Source organism: Pleurodeles waltl, chromosome 1_1, assembly GCF_031143425.1.
Source record: "Pleurodeles waltl isolate 20211129_DDA chromosome 1_1, aPleWal1.hap1.20221129, whole genome shotgun sequence".
Classification (NCBI taxonomy): Eukaryota; Metazoa; Chordata; class Amphibia; order Caudata; family Salamandridae; genus Pleurodeles; species Pleurodeles waltl.
The window spans coordinates 122,844,928-122,862,704 of NC_090436.1; the positions used below are offsets into that span (position 1 = coordinate 122,844,928).

Here is a 17,777-nt window from a genome sequence, read left to right on the forward strand (position 1 = left end):
TTGCGGATTTTTTCCTTTTCTACAAATTTCCTTTCTAAACCCCACCACCCTTTTTATCATCACCTCATCTTGGGAGCATGAATGACATGCCACTGTTTGTCTTTCTGTTTCCTATGGACTTTCAAAGCATTTGAGTCTGATCATATTCACTTAATAATTCCTTGTTAAGTAATTGGTCACAATCATTAATATTCTTTCTCATCTTGGATTATCACATCTTTACCGACCTCTGCATGGGACTTCCTCTCTGCTCACTTTCTTGATGGTGTCTTTGATGACATCTTACCCGTTTTATATGAGTAACTCTACTTGAAACTTGATATTTCTGTTTATTTCCAGCCTTGAGAAAGCCCCGGCTTATATATAGCCAGAGGGGGCGAAACACGTGTTGGCTGATCCTCTCCTCTTCTTTGGTCATCATCTTTGGACCTTGGACCTTGCATTTTGTCCTACTAATCAGAGACTCTTTGAATATTTGGGACTATAATGCCTGTACAACAATGAAATAAATCTTTACTTTTACAATCTCAAGAACCTCCTGAGTGGGATTTCACCTCCTTTGTATACTGTATTCTTGCTTTAGAGGATGTGGGTCCCTGTCCTCTGGTCAAGTCCCCCATCTCATGAAGTAGGCATCTAATACAGGAGAATAGTGACCTTTGGGCCTCCTCCATTTTCTTGGAGCTTTTGTTCTTGCTAATGGGAAATAGCAACTGGCTGCAAGTAGAATGGATAAGATGACAACTCGTACTAATTCTGCCCTAACAAGCTCTTGACACAGTGATGGGCTTTCAGAGGCACAAATGACAACTGGGTAGTAAACTGTGCCTCATGTTTGGCTGCTCGTTTATTTTAGAGTTTGGAGAGCGGCAATAAGATTTGTAGTTTTCTTCTTGTAGAGCTTTTAATTATTATTATTAGTAAAACAATGCCCAGAAGTAGATTGTGTACCTTCAAATTGCCCAGGGGTATCATGCCTTCATCTTTAGTAGGTTTGGGTGGGGACAATAAGCAGATGAAGACATACAATGCTCACGACAGAAAGTGGAACTCATAACTTGGTGTTGGACACCCACTTAATATATGGGTTGGGTGGTAAAAGCCAATTCAACCCAAAATTCATAGGATGGTTGAGTGTAGCAATAACATCAAACAAAACCATTTCCTTGTGGTCTCCAAAAGGTGCTTGGACATTCAATGGTCCAGAAGCCAACAATGAACCATATACTGCCTGTTTCAAGCTTTTCTGTTGTTTTACTCAGGCCTGGTCTATATACATGACCGTAGCTCTTGGGTCCGAAGTACTGGCACACCCAGCCCGTGCAAAACATCCATCTGAATAGACACACTCAAGATGAATAACGTGGAAGCACCAGTAACATTGGCACAGCCTCACCTAACATGATCTCTAGATGGTTTATCAGGTGTCACAGGACACAAAGAAATAATATGTCTTTGCTGACTATTATAAAGACAAAGCCTTGCGTGCCATCTGCAATCTCCTTCTTTCTGCCAGACGGTCTATGTTTTTTCCTGACTCAAGTTTGTTTGCATTTGTCCTGCTGCTACTTATGTTGCTTTTGGCGTCGATGTTTGCTATTTTGCAGTACATTGTATCCATCTACAGCACTGTTGTGTATGGTGAGTGTGTGTATACATTCAGAAAGTAACTCAAATCATAGAAACACTGGTAAAGAAAACAAGCAATGACTTTGATACATAGTTATGTAATTTAGGCTTACTGCTTGTTTTAACTGGAAAGGGGCCAGATGCCTGGCGGGATAATTTACCTATGTCTGTGGTGTATTTTTTCATGAAACCTCAGTTTTGTTACATTTGCTTGTTAGCCGTGTATAGTTTATCTCACGTGTTTCTAGCCGGGATGTTGTCGGACTGACCTATAGGGCAATCAGGCAGTGCATTACGAGTGGGCCTGACAGGGCCGTGTGTGGGCCAATTTTTTGCCTGTTTATGGTCTCTGCGCCGGTATTACTGGGGAGTTCCCTGATATTAAATCAAGCATTGTCTGCAGCAACCCTAAACCCTTGCAGTCTTCCATACTTTGCAAAACACTTACAAGTTTAAAACTGCGCCAATTGGCACACATGGCGCACTTTTTTTTAGCTATCTTAAAGAGCAATATTTGGGGGAGGGGGCACTTTTCATTTTGGTGCCTGGGACTATTTTCTGCCCCAGTCCGACCCTGTTGGTAGTGTGTAGAAATGCTCTATAATACAATGTTGCTTCTATCCAGCCGGTGTCTATTCTCATGATCTACCAGTTTAGTGGGCGGTGGCACGAGGCTCCCTCGCCAGCATCCCCTGGCTGTGCCATGCGCCACTGTCTGTCATCGCCGTGAGTGACAGGCGCGCTCCCGTCCCTGCCTGGCAGGCAGAGGGTTAAGGCTGGGGCATGCTTTCAGTTTGGGGCCTGCTCTGGTTTCCTTAGTGACGCGGGGACGGGCCCGGAGCAGGCCGCCTCCTCTCGCTGCACCGTCTGGGAGCTGAGCCAGCTAACATGGTGCCCCGCAGCCGACGCCGACAGACACCGACCACCGTGGCAAAGTTGTTCAGGGTCGCCCCCTCCGCTTCCCAGAAGGGCGGGTGAGGGTCCAAGCAGCGCGATGGTTTGTCCACACCTCAAGGTACTGTGCGTGTACCTCCAGATGGCCTTGGGGGGTGGGGGTGTCACTGAACGCGCTTCTGTACACTGCATTTCTGCTGTCTGTACTTGCAGAGTGTACTGTTGAAACCGGCTCGGCAGTAGGGCGGATACAGCAGACGATAAGACTGACAGATCGTGCACGCGATAAGTTGGGAACTTAAGGATTTCTATTCGTGAACCCGGAGTACTTCTAGGCGCTACCACACACCCGCTGGATATTTCGCGTCCACCCTAAAGCCGGGGCGGCGGGGGGCAGGTGGCCTTAGACACCAAGCTGGAAAGCTGTTCTTGCCGTTTTGTTTTCAGCCTCGCCCGGCAGAGGAGCTCCTGTGACATCTGCCCACCCCCAGGCTTTTTGGCAGCCCCTGCGAGGGTGATCGTTAACCCCTCTTCAGAGAGGGAACAACAGCCCAGCCACCACCACGCTCCCTGGATCCGATTCATTAAAAAAAAGTCCGGCCCTCCTTTCAGAAGACAACACATCTGGGTTCGGGGTGGTGGGGGCGCTTTGATCCGGACACCCCAGCCGACAGCGCGAGGGTTTTCGAGGCGCATTGATTTTTCCCCCCCTTTCCCTCGCCAGCCGCGTCCTGCTCTTTCCTTTCCCCGCGCGCTCTCTCTCTTTCCCTCCTTGGCGCTCCGGGACTGGGAGCCCGGGCTGGGGAGGAGGCGGAGGCAGTGGAGGTGGCGGGGGAGCCTGCGGAGCAATCACAGGCAGTCCAGCGCTGATTAAACTGCAGTCATCAGCAAAACCTCCCTCTCCGCCACTGCGAAAAACCAGCAGCCGGCGCGGGGCGGGCGGAGCGCGGCCCCGTGCAGCCTCCCCACCCCGGCCATCCCGCCATCGACCCGCAGGCAGCCCCAGGATCTCCGGACGGATCGATCGAACGTCCCCGCCGCCTCCTCCGTGTGAATCTCTGGCTCCTTCAGCTGCAGGAGACGCCATTTTCCCCTTGATATTTTTTTTCGCCTGATCCTTTTTTTGACAGATCCCGGGAATGGCAGCGCCGCGTCGCCCCAGGGGCGCTCTGCTCGGCCGCCCCCTCTGAGGCCCGGCTGAGGCGGGGTGGTGACCGGGATGTGGACTTCTGCGCGCCGCCAGGACATGGGTTAGTAAATCCCCCTTTTGCGGCGGCTGCCTGCGGCACGCGTGTTTTTTTCGTCCCCTTGAACCAAAAGTTAACGCGACTCCGTTTCATTTTCCAGCGGGAGAGCTGGCACTCTGAGTAAGTAAAGGGGGCGCGTTGCACAGGGGGCTGGGGGTTCGACATGGAGTAGTGTGTGTGTATAAGGGTGCATTGGCGGTGGGGCTAGGGGATCGTGTGTGTAGCTTTCTTGGCAACTTGCTAGAGATGATGCAGATTCTGAACGTTTTATTTACATGTCTCATTTACAACAGTATGGCGGAAGCTTTAAGGAAAGGTGTAATGTGTGTGCATTTACGAATCTGTAGCCAGGTGACATTGAAAGGACACTGCTCATCAACGCACAAATTAAGCCTCGTTATTAGAAAACATAGACGTGTGCTTTTTTGGGGGAGGAGGTGGAGTGGTGTTCTGCATTTTGTTGTGTGTTGATATTTGCGCACACCTGGCTCGCCCTTGCGCGAGCTAAGATGTCAGGGACTGCAAGTGCCCATTGCACAATCGGTCACGGGGTCTGTGCACGGCCAAAAAGGGGCGCTTATGTTCCTTCTCAGGGGAGAGATCTGTCAAAGGAACTTGTCTACCCATAAATACCACGCACACCCTCTCAAACACAAACGGCACACAACGCTCACAGAAAAAACGTGTCCAGGTACACACTAACTCCCGCACGTAACGCATTCAAAAAGCACACCAACACGTAGGTACCTACTCCAGCTCAAAACGCACACATTTAGAAACACACTGACATTCAGAAAAACACGCGCAAACACTCCTACGACATCCCCCTCCTCCTCGCCACACACATAAACATGCCTTGTTCCCAACCTCGCCACAGACATCCACCCTGTTTGGGCTTGCACTACGTTCTGCAAGGGTTGTCTCGAGGAGAAACAGAAAACACAATGTTGTTGCAGGGATCATCTTCAAAGGGGTTTGTCAGAGCCACTGACCCGCCACCGGCTGTCAGTTTCGGCCCACACGCACCCCCGAAGTCTCAACAATTTGTTTTAAAGCTGCCCCGTCAGAGACCCCCTTTCCGGGGGGCTTTGCTCTTGAATTAAATAGACTGTGCTTGTAGCTAGATGTGTGTTGACAGCCTCAAGGGGCTGGAACGGTAACTTTTGGAGGAAGGCTCGAAGGTGAACAAAATGGCATGACTTGAATGGACTGTCCTGGTGACGTATGTTGATGAGAATGATGGGGTCAGGACCAATGCTGCCTTTTGCTTCTTTAGCAAGGACTCGATCCCTCTGCCTCCGTGTGGCCTGGTCAGTTTTCTTCTTATGGTTGCTGGGATGCTTCAGTGCTTGATCTGCTGACAGGCGGCCTCAGGGGGGCATCTGACCCCGCTGTGTGTTAGAGCCCCATGTCCATCCCCCATATTTATAGTGGAGTAATCGGCCATATTCTCACAGATTTCCTCATTACGGCTCCTGTTTGGCAGAAATAAATGCGTTACAACCGGTAATGAGGACACAAATTCCCTCCATCAATCTCCCCTCCCTCCAAAGTGGAACCGTTTTTCATTTGAGTGCCTCAGTCGTGATTGTTGCATCAACAGCTGAGATGGAATCGCACCAGCCTTATCATCACAATGCGCAACTCTTTCAGTGGCGTTGATGTTCAGTTAACTGATACTGCACCTCTGGGGTAGCCCACACCATTCTTCGTTCCATACAGTTCACTGAGGGTTGGCCCTCTGAGGCATCTCAAAAGCCTACACTTTATACAATCTTTCCATTTTATTCTTATTTACCACATTAGCAGGTGTCAAGGTCTGTATTTTCAGCATCAAACCTTGCTTTGCAAGCCCGCAACATTAAATTTATAGAAGTCAAGCTTTCTTCGATAGGAAGGCAGTGATCCTGGTAGTCCTCAGTTGTCTAGGGAAGTAATCGTTTGATCCCTTTGGTATTGACACAAGGCTTTCAGAAGCAAAGGGCTGCTACAGACTCCTGTGAGGTGTTTGATATTATTCGACACAGATACCTTATAAGCTTTATTGATTTAGCAGCCTCCGAGTTCGGAGGCACTTTCAGTTGTGATGTCACACAGCTATCCTTGACAAGAGCATCTTGAGGCGTCCTTTAGAGCAAGGGCATGTAATAGGACATTCAATGGAAAAGGTAAACAGACTTTCAGTGGTCATACAAGTCTTCAAGCTTTCTTTCAGTGTCTTTCCCCAGACTCCAAAATACAGCATTCTGTAAAGTGTAACTCTCTGGCCTCTTTTAATTTCTGCCATAAAGTTCAATATGCTATTTTGATATCACCTCTGAACAGATTTTTCATTTCAGATGTTTAGCAAAGAATTTTGAATACAATAATCCCAAATAAAATTGTCTTGGAACAGCTGTCAGTCCCATCTCTCTTTACCACAGTAAATTGTAAGTTATCCGAAAGGGAAAAGTTCTAGGCAAACCTCATAGGAGAGATCCCAAAGTAATTATTGTCGGCTACATTTTGCTGAGCCTGTACTCACTACCCTGTAATTGCTTTGCGAGGACGAAAGTTGAGAAATGCACTGGGATTGGAGATCCCTCTCGCATCCCCTTGGAGGCACTGGCTGTTAGATTTACCACAAGAGCTTAAAATGCCAACCTTTTTTTTTCTGTAGACTCTCAAACTTTAATTGAAAACAGGATTCTATTGAGATGCAGTTGTGCCAAGAATCTGCTCTCCCTGTAACCTGGGATGAGAAATGGGTAATTTGGCCCATGGAATTGGAGTTTGTAATCTTTGTTTCTTATCGCATGGGACTTAAGACTTACATTATTGAAGCATTATCGTCTAAGCAGGATGTATTGGCTGACTTCCATGAAAACGTGCTTGATCGCTTCCATTGCAGACCTGAGCCACTGGCATAGATTCTGACTGGTGAATTATTCCACTCTGTCATTAGTCGTCATTTTTTCCAATAGCGTCTTATAGCATGGACCATGATTACAGTTCTGTGGTACTGAAGGTTGATGTCCTCCATTCATGTCAAGGTGTGTTGAGCACTTAAAAAGGATTACCTATTCATTGCTCAGCAAATTCCTGGTTTAGCATACTGCAGCCATTTCAGCCTTCCACAGCTTATTGTAGCTCAAATGAATATCTAGAGTGATTTTTTTGTTGTTGATTTTTTTTGTTTTTTGTTTAAACTTAGATCAATGATACATTCAACTTTGGCCAAAAGTGTTGAGTGACCTGTCTTTGTAAACCAATTTCTGCTTCCTTTACAGCTCCCTATGCACATGCTTATTAAGCACACACTTCATTTTGTTCCAGGTAGGTTGTGATGAGCTTAAACAATTGACTTTGCACTATTGGCAGGCTTTGAAAAGTGAGGGCTTGAACTACTGGTTCTGTTTTTAAATTGTGGACTTGTGGCATAGCAAGTCTCTTTTGGCAGTTTGGCTGTTGTTTCTGGTATGGTTCTCTCCTGAAGTTGGGTCAAAAAGATTTAAGTGATCTGTCTCTAGATACCCATAGCTGGTTGGCTGCAGAGTCACTTGTTCTTGCAGAGCTTGTTTTGTCTTGCCTGTTCATCAATTTTTTTGTCTCAATGTTGTAAAGGAAAAAAAGAAATGGCTGCGCTTATGTGTGTGGACACACGATCTGTTCAGCTATAAATCATTTTTCAAAAAGCATAATAAAAATTATTCAACAATGGCTGCCCCATGTGCAATATATTACATGGGTGAGATCTTTTGGCTTTTGCTAGTGCTTGTTGGTTATTTTTGTGAGTGCGTGCTATATTCATAGTAACATTATTTCTATTGTTGAACGGAATGTGTGCCTGCCTCATGTTTGGAACATCAGGCTATGCCTTGGTACACATACTGACATGGGATGGATGGGTGTCTATAAATAGGTATGTCTGAAGAAAACAGGACGTTTGTTACTCCTTGTACAAATCTGCATTGTGGCCATATCAGGAGTTTAGTTTCTATCTGACTTCTTGGGGTAGGGTATGTATTATAGGGCTGTGTTTCTATGTTACCAATGTTTTGAACTCTTTAAAAGCTTGAACCCCTGGTACATGCTGACCTGGTCACCCCTGAGACCCAGCCCTGCCAGACCAATCTGCTTACCTAAACTCAAGGAAGCCAAACAAGAAGCAAAAAGTCTGAAGGCGCTAGGAGAACAATATTGAAATTACTTTAAACATGACCACAGATCAGGTTACGCTCTGTGTACCTTCAAGATGAGTTGGACAATTTACCTGTTCAATGAAGCCTTTTTGTCAGCTCTTGGACTTCCCAAAACTACAGTCCTGGCTGAGAGACATGGACCCTGGTTTACAGTGTCAATGAAGCCTTCTAGACAATCTCTACACACTGTGAAGTACTAGTCCCCTAGTGGAGGACACCTGGACCTGTAGCACTACCATGTGTCACTATATTTACATAACATAAGAGGTGTATCTGTAGAGGGCATATTCACTAGCAAATGGGGCCTTTGGTGTTATTAATAAAGGATATTTACCCAATGTATTTTATTGACCATGGAAGGTTGATGGCACAACACTTTGAGTGACCAAACATATGACCACAAGCTCAATCACAGGTGCCTGAAGAGAAGGTATGACTCCACTGAGCCATTACGAACATAGGCCTTTTACAACATACACTAGTAAATGTCAGTTGAGGCATCCCTGTAACAAACTATATCACTAATGAGGTATCTTCTGGAGTACTGCATCTGTATCTAGATAGTATAACTGCAGACTTCATATCACTTTATGCATATGCAGAGCTGCCTTTAATAAGATAGAGCCCTGGGTACGGGCAGAGAGAAATCTGGCACCCTTGCTGATGGTAGTGAACTAAATGAGGCAGCAGGGGGTCACTTATGTGTTCACTGGTCAGTACCTAGATGACCAGCGACAGGCCTCTGAACACAAACATCCCCAAACTTCCTCCAGCTCACCTAAGTCACTGATAGATTAGCTGCCTCACGCAGATTATGTTTTTTTTTATGTGTGTCAGCAGGGGTCAGAGGGTGAAGGGAGGGCAAGGAAGGGGGCTAAAGGGGCGTTAAAAACATCCCAGTGGTATGATAATGAAGGACTCAAACCACTTTAAACTGACCAATCAGACAGAGATGAACAGGCAGTACCAAGGCTGGAGAAAGATGAGAAGGGTGCTGCTGTTGGCATAACCTTAATGCACACACCTCCATGCGTCCCTCAGAAAATTGGCGGCCTGGGCCCAGCTCGCCTATGCTAAAGGCCGGCCCTCTACACATGTGGCACTTTCTGTATTAATATAGTCTTGTATGAGATGTGATGGTCCACAGGAGAGGTATAACCAACAGAATATGGGATGTTGTATTATTACTGTGCACATTTTTGTGAGGCTTCATCGAGATGCCAGAAAGAAGTTTTGGAAGCCACGTTCCCAGGTGGATCATGGCAGGGTCATTAGTCTAGAAAAAGGCCATCAATGTGGAAAATTAGTTAAATCAAACACCCTCTAATGAGGCATTCAGTAATTGAACATTATACATTGTAAATAAGTGGTGCTGGGGCTAGGATAGACCTTCACATTCCTAAAGGAAACCGACACAAATAAAAATAATTTTTTATTAAAACAATTCCAAGAGTTAGTTAGAATGGCATGAGTTGTAGGACTTTCAATGAAATGGTGTATTTTATTTTTGTTTTTTTTTAAATGTAATATAAGTTAATGCATTCTTTTAAGGAGATGTAGATATGGTAAAGAATATAGGTTAACTTAAAGAGGACTCTGGAAGACAAAGGGAACATTGTAGCTAGTAAGGATTAGGACGGAGACAGCCAAGGCACTGCACATCATTCAGAATGAGTTACCCTTGTATAAAATCACATTAATAATGACAAGCTCTTAACTTGTTTGGTCAAGTGTTCTCAATTTATATTTGTGATCCAAAATCATAATAGAGTTGACTGCCCACCTTTTGAAGATTGATGACCAAGACTGAGCTTTGGAAAGCAGGATTTTAGAATGTCTCTGACACGCAAAGTCCCGGTTGAAGGTCTGTTATGGTGATCTGCTATTGTGTATGGTCCCACAATGTGTTGTGGTAAACTGAGGACAAAGTGAGCTTTCCTTTCCAAGTTTTCTTTTTCAATTTTGACATGACTTTTTGTTTCCATTACATTTATTCAGAGAGAGGTTTGAGTCAGGCCTGTGCTCAAGACTAGATGGCTTTGTGTCTTTCAATTCCCTGCTCTTGCTTCTATGACTTTCGTCCCAATTCTTTCATTTGTTCCACTGAGGAGCACTTCAGTTTCACAGTTTTGTGATTGGAAAATGAATCCTTCCACTTCTGAAGTTAGACCATAATCTTCATTATATGGGAGAGACCCTGCTTTACATCGTCGTCCTGCTTCTCTCTTCTCCCTCCAACCACCCGCTCAGCAGCTATTTGACCTGTTCTCTTCTTTATTTTATTTTATTTTACTTAATATTTTTGCTGGCGCTGCATTATTACTAGGAGACCATCTTTAAATCGATTTTCAATCATCTCAAGGTGGCTTCAACAGATGTAAATGCATGCACAGAGGCCATTTTTGAATGAGATTTTTTACAACAAATTGCATTAAAAGATGGCCATAGTGGATGCGGGCCCATCTGCAATAGCCATCTTTTCATGCATTTTGTAATATTCAACAAATTGTCATTCCAAAATGGCCACTGTGGATGTGCATGCATTAGTGGTTGTCGTTTTGAAGCAACATTTCTTTGAAATACAATTAATTCTGAGATGGCTGCCATGAATACAAGCACATTCATGGCAGCCATTATTCATACATTTCATAATATTTTACAAAATGCTATTTCACTATGGACGCAACAGATGTGTGCATTTTCTTAGTGGTTATCTAAGAAGGCCACAAGCAGTGGTAAAGCCAGTATGTTTCACAGCTGATACCTATTGGCTTTGGAAATGCTTGTTAGCAGTATAGCCAATTGTGCTGCCTGCAAATGGACTATGGATCATCCTTAACAACTATGCGCTGACTTATCCAACTTTTTTCATTGAAAATTGACGACACTCTTTGGACAATTTCCTCTAACAAATAGTGTATCACTGCTCCCCTCTCTGGCTCCCCTTTGCAGTAGCAGGAAGCCTTTAGGAACTATGAGAACCTTAACCTTTGTGGCAATCTCGTAAGAATATATATTTTTCTCCGGCTCTCCACTAGATATCAGTCCTCTAGGTTGGTAAAAGATCTTGCTTCTGTGTTAGCCCCTCCTTTAACAAAATGTGTCGCTTTGGAAACCTCTAGTCGTCATGCTGAAGAAATGTACATCAGATCCCAGTGTTATGGCCAAATTTAGAACAATTTTCCTTCTTCCTTTTCATCCAAAATTAATGAAATTGTTGTCAATACCTAGCTTGCTGCTGTTTCTGAGCCACGTAACGTTCAGGCCTTTGCTTCCCTTGCAGCACTGAAACACTGTTGACATCAGCTTCTAATGACTTGGATAATTCTAGATAACGGTGGGTTGGCATCCCTAGTTTTAATAGACCTCTCTTGATGTGTAACCTGGGTCTAGATTGATTCGAACTTCTTTTTGACTTGTCAATTCCAGACAGTTTTAATTTAAAACATTTCATGTGGGGGTGCTTCAAGGCTATGTTCAAAGATCAACCATGTCTAGGGAGAATTCTAACTCTCTGTGCCCATAACTTCAGATAAAACAGAGGTGCCAGTATCTGGCAAGTCTCCAATCTGAAATCTTAGCTGATGGCAATCTTAACTTTGGATCACTTCCCGATCTGACAACCTCTGCCCCCAGTCTTGGCACTACCTTTGATCACAAACTCATTTGGTGAACAGATCAACTGACTTTCATTTATTTTACTTTTTTTATTTTTTGTTCCTCGTCTTAAGGTCATCTTTGTTTTACCACCAGACTAGTGTTAAATGGCTTTTATGTTTTTTCGACTGGACTACTGTAATTCCTTTCAGCTTGGTCTCCGGCTTTATTTTGAAACCAGACCTCAATGCATTCAAAATGTGGCGGTACGACTTGTCTTAGGCTTAAACAGACAAACTTGTGTTTCTACTCATCTAAACTTTTTATACTGGCTGTAGGTGTGAAAGCGGGACCTACTTAAGGCCCATCAGCTTTACCATAAAGTGAGTCATGCCTCTGCTTCTAGTCATCTGCAGAGACATTTGCTCAACACAAAATTGATAGGATGCTACCTTCTGTGTCTGACAGTCTTCTGGCGGTCTCAAGATTTTTCCTTGTGAAGCAAGATGGTCGCACACTTTCTGTAGCCACTCCCAAGGCATGGACCTCTTACCCTTCATCTCTACATTGCCCCAGAAGACTGTTTACTTTCTTCGGCAACTGCAATCTTATGTCTTTGCTATGGCTTAGTCAGATGTGCACTTGTTATTTTTTTTTTTTAACTCTAGCACCAGGGCAACCTGTTTCTGGCCATTGGCGAGCTTGACAAAATAATTTACTTCATTCAGAGCATGGTAACTTATAGCTGGACCTTTTATGGAAGGGGGACCTCAGCTGTGTCAGTTGTCACTGTGGTGTTGCTGTCCATTTTAGCAGCTGATCAAGTCCTACTGGTGCAAAAAACAAAAGCCATTTTGTTTTTATTTCAAGAGTGTTTTATTGGGATTTTATACCATAGGAAAATTAAATAACATAAATGAAAAAAAACAGTATAATGTATGGTACCATCAAATCAAGTGGGAACAGCAAGGGCTTAGAATGAGGAGTCTGTCCACATTTATAAAAGTAGAGGGTGGAGATGAGTATTTGTTTGCAATGGTGAGATGAGGTTAATCAGTGTATGTATTGTGATGGAGCGGTTTTTGATGTTGTGAATGATAAAGGTACCTCAGTTGTAGATTAATGAATCAGAGTAAAAGAGCGGCAAATGTATTCAATGTGTCTGCCACAAGGGTTTCAATCATAATGGATTACTGATGATAGTGGCCACCCATGGCTTAGTGTGGCAGCAGTGAAAGGTCACGATGAGCATGTTGAAAAAAGTGTGGCCTGCAAGGTAACCGGATTGCGCAGTGATTGCAATGGGCTGGTGCAGACAGTTCCAGGGAGCGGCCACATAGAGGGCTGTGAAGTAAGAGCAGAGGGAGTCGATCTATACATTACAGGCATGGAGAAAGCAGAGATTGCCTGAATTTGATATTCTGCATCAGATACCCGGCAAACATGGCTGACGTTCAAGACAGCCTGCGGTATAGGATGCAAAATACATGATGCATCAGGGGTTGATGAAGCAATTGCTAGTTAAGTGACTCTGACTCTGCACACCGAATTGAGATAGGAAATTATTGTCTTGGCTTTTGTCTGGTTCTGAGAGCATCAAAAAGCATCTGTAGTTGGAAAGGCTGCTATACATTTTGAACCGGTGTCATGGCGGTAGGGTGTAAAATGTGCACAATGAGATCGGCCAATCATGAGATGGTCAGACACATCAAATATTTTTTTTCAATGTGTATTGATAAAGATGCACTGCAGCCTGGATATTATCTAGTTTTGTTTGCGCTGGCCCTACTAATAGGAGCAAAATAGGGGTTCTCTCTTCATAGAGAGGTGAGAGGCTAGTGTAGGTTTAAGCACCTCTGTTAATTCTGCCTGATTGCTATTAGACTAAGACTGCATGCTATTTTAGTACATCCTTGTGGTGCTCCCATGACCCTGTACCCACTGCGAATTCGAGCATTCAGTCAGACTGGAGGCTGATTACACTTATGGCAGTCTGTGGCGGATTTGTGGTTCTGTTGTTATTGACATTACATTTTATACAAATTGATAGGTTAGCAGCTGTAGCTGGTGTGGCCTGAGGTCTTGTCAAGGTGTTTGTGCTGTATGGGTTCTTAGCTTTTCATTGCCTGGCAGGTTTTGTTGTGTTGACTGGAGTTAGTACTGGATTTGGGGTGTCATGATGCCTATTTGCTGACCTCTGTGTTCAGTGTGCGTAAGGAGTTATGTTCTGTTGGCTGGTATGTGGAGTATTCAGAAGTGTGTGTGGCTGTGACCATGGAGATATCCAAACAAATGGAATATAATTGGATGTCTCCCTAAAACGTTATATTGGTTGCATTGTGTGGAAATATTGTTTGACAGTAATTGTCCCAGTAAATTGTGATCCCTGAGCAAGCACCTGTCAGCTCAGGGATCCCAATTATAAATGGTGCAATGTTTATCTCCTGGTAATTACTGGGCGTGTTAAAGTGCACACTCCTTCTTACATTTTGGCAGGTCAAACCTGCTGGAATTTAGAGAGTGAAAAAGATCTAGAAAAAAATTGAACACGCGGCGGGTGTGGTAAGGATGGCAAAACTCGGTACACGTTATTAATTATCGCACCTGATAAATTCCAAACATGTTGATGGAGGCTTCTATTAGATGAGATAACTATCCTATTGGATCCCCGAGCTCTGGTAATCCTGTTCACCAGCTGTCCGGATGATGGCCTGTGAGTAGTGATTACTTCACAAATCATGCTAACATTAAATGCCACATAATGGACTATTGTGAAACTCAAAGCGGAGCTGACACAGCCAGCCTTGGGAGCAATGCTGGGAAAAAAATCCAGATTCCACCCCTTTAAATCCTTCCAATAGTCTGGAGAGAAAAAGCAGTCATGAACGCAATATACAGTTTTTCCATTGTCTGACAAGATTCGTCTACTGGTTGCTTAACTGATTCGTTGTATTGTCCTAGTGATTGTTTGATCTTCTTTTCCTACAGATTCTTTTTTATATATATATATGTTTTAGATAAAGGGGTCCTTCTGATATGAGACGGCAGGCTCGACTGAACGCTTGGTTGTGATATCCGCAGGCTGCCTTGTGTAGTAGATTTTTACTGTGTTTAATGTTTTGCCTAAAGAAGGTTGTCTTCTAATGAGAACAACTTGATTTCCACTGTGATCCTTGAAGTAACTTAGCTATAGCAGTGTTGCTAAGTACTGTATTTTAACTTCTGGAAGGTTTGTTGTGCTTGCATTTCCTGTTGCCATCTGATGTTTTGGATGGATGTACAGGAATCCAGTTAAGAAACTAAGGTATGAATTGCAATAATCATGTGTACGGGGTTCTGTTAGGTATAAATGTGTGCTACCCATATCTAAATGATAATTGTCAACTAATGTGGCAAGCAGAATGGAGGTTGGCTGTTTTTCTAGAAATGTTTATGTTCCTTTCTCAATTTCTGAAGGTTTACTTTGAAGGAAGAATGTTTCAAGAGCTGGTGTCTGGAATTTGATAATGCTGACTTGGACGTTTTGGATTAAGGTTATATTCTTGGCTCACAGAATTTGAGCTATTTGTCAATACGATGTAAGGGCCTGGAGTCTTGCTAGGGAGCATGTGTTACGATGACTAGACAGGGTTGAGGGTGGGTACCCAGGAATAGGTCATTTTCGCCTTAGATACTAAACCAATAACTGGCCAGGTTAGAGACCTGGCTGATCTAACTCCTGAATTGTAAGATGCTGTGGTTAATGGAGGCCAGTAGTCATGCTGGCAGGCGTGCGGACTCAGTGAGCACAGCTACGGTATCTGTGCAGTTATAGTGAACGCATGTAGAGCTGATGGATTGCTATTTTTAAAGAAAAGTGTTTTTAGCAGGGCTTGCGTTCCTAACGTTTCCAGGGCTTCGAAGTCCCCATAATTGGTGGTAAATTAAGTGTTGGTGACCAAAAACGACAATCAAGTATGATCGCAACAAGATGCAGCAAGGCTATTCTTAAGAAGGTCAAATATTGATCAACCAGGCAAGCCCTGCAGGTCGTGGTGCGATTACATACAACGATAGATGACTTGAAAAACACCAGTTTCTATGGAGAGCTTGCTTTCAGCTTAACAAAGTACTCCATTAAAAAGTTGTTCTATGGCTTTGTATCCTACACACGTGTAATTGAGGCGGAAAGTGCTGAAAGGTGAACAATTGTAGGGTACGCGAAATAAAAGCAGCGTTTGCTGTGCCGAGCCTGTGATTTTAGCTTCTGTTAATGTTTGCAAAGAGTGTATTGTGTGCCTAGAAGCTTCTTGCACTTAATTAAGTTAGATATCTGAACAGACAGAAATAGTAGGGAAGAGATCCTTGGGTTACAAACCAGAGTCGGGGAAGTCGGCTAAGGCCAACCTCAGAAAGTATTGCTCTGCTTGGAACTGCTCTAGGCCTTTAGTTCAGCTAACCAGTGGACTTTATTTGCGGCAGGGCATCATGGAATTATGTTGCCTACTGTTGTGATTGATTGATTGATTCAAATGAGATTATTAACCAGAAGATTCACAGTCGGAAAACCAATGTATCAAAATTGTTTTCTGGATAAAGAATACTCCATTTTGTTTCTTATAGGTGCAGAATAAAGCCCGCCCAATGCTAATGGTTTTAAATGTTCCCTTTTCTAATGGGAATTGAAGATAGTTTTATGGAAAATTGAATATTCAGTAATACCCCCAGTTTATCATAAAGTTACTCTCAACAGCCGGCAGAATGCCTCGGATAGTTATGTGCTCACTGCTGACTTTTGCTGTGACCTACAGCGCAAGAGTCTGATTCCCAGTGAGACTAAACCAGCCTTCCATTCTTGCAAATGCAGTCAGTTGAGCACCAATCAGTTGGATAACACCAGTTAAGCACAATTGCAGAGATATAACATGATGTGCTATTTAAAACCTTTAGCTGTCACTGTTATTTGTAAGAAATGTTCACAAAGGGAGCAAAAATCTAGATGCATCTGCAAGCTCTTTAGGTTAGAATCCCAAACATTTGTAGCGGTAAAGTAAGTTTCTGTGTAAGAACTGAACACTCACTCACAGTATATGTTATAATAGGAATAGACTGCATTCTTGGGTTCAGCAGGAACCAGTGCATGGTTAATGGCTTCTCACCCACAGTACAAGAGGGATTGTACTTTGGTGCAAGCGTAATTTTGCCATCGATAGGCACAAAAACCAGCATTAGAGACTGCCCAGATCATTCAGACATCCTCTGCTTTTCACTCACTGAATGAATGCACAACCTGCAAAGTGTAGCTCTGCTAACACAGGCCCATCTCTGCAGTTTTTGGCTAGGTGATGTGAGGCCGATGGTCATAAAGACAGAGTCAGTAGACAGAGTGAATGGGCTTCTTTCCTGCTAATGGCCCTACTGCAGTTTTCTGAGCCACCTTTAGTCAGTGAATTGATTTGTCAGCATGAGATAAAGTGAGTTTTCGGTGTCCACCCTGGTGATAAGTTATTGTTTCTGCCTTGCAGTTCTTATGAGGTTGAGCGTACTTCAGATGTGATACAGGTAGTCATGGGAGGTGCTGATTACATTCCTCACCTGTAGTAGACCATAGCTCAATTGATTGATCTAAGTAGAGTGTGAGAATATTAATCCGGGTACGTTTGGTGTGCATGTGGTATTGAGGTACTGTAGTCAGCTCTGTAGTATATAATAGTTGTCATAAGGTTCCTTCACATTGCAACGCAAGGGCAGATGTTCTTCAGTCTGGGCATTTTCCTTCTCAGTGGTATCTAAGTAGGGTTGAGCGTTACTAGCGTAGGAGTAGTGGAAATAGAGCAGACTGTTGTCACCTGTGATCTACTGGAGAAGTGGTGGTAAGTGTGGGTGCTTTCGTAGTTTCATGTGTATGTCTACTCTCATGTTGGCTAGCATATGAGTTTCTCTATATTCCAATCTCTCCGCTAACCACAGTGAGCTCTTAGGGCAAATTCCTTCAATTCTCTGATACCTCCTCTCTTAAGGAGGTAAACCGTATTCAATTAAGAAACCAAGTCTCTGTAAGAACGCGTTTGGTCAATATAAGATGCCGTGACATGTTGATATTAATAACTGCTTTTTTCCTAGACTTTTCTAACTCAGTAATAGCTTGCTTTTCCCATTCTTTGTCTGTGAACAGTTTTCAGATTCTAGTAAAAGGTATACCATACGAGCTCTCATTTTAAACTTGAGGTGGTTATCATGCCCTATGGGA

The 17,777-nt window shown here is 43.7% G+C and overlaps 1 protein-coding gene across 5 annotated transcripts in view; it reads left to right on the forward strand.

The window, feature by feature from the left end:
* Positions 1–2,446: 2,446 nt before the first annotated feature.
* The window catches only part of SETBP1 (SET binding protein 1), a 248,673-nt gene continuing 233,342 nt past the window's right edge, over positions 2,447–17,777 (forward strand). For 2 of the 5 annotated variants that reach the window (XM_069218823.1, XM_069218842.1), the window contains exon 1: positions 2,447–2,644. The gene's annotated coding sequence lies outside the window, so the exon portion shown is untranslated. Of the gene's footprint in view, positions 2,645–2,732; positions 3,891–17,777 lie in introns of those variants that run through there. The other 3 variants (XM_069218812.1, XM_069218838.1, XM_069218831.1) reach the window with 2 other exon arrangements.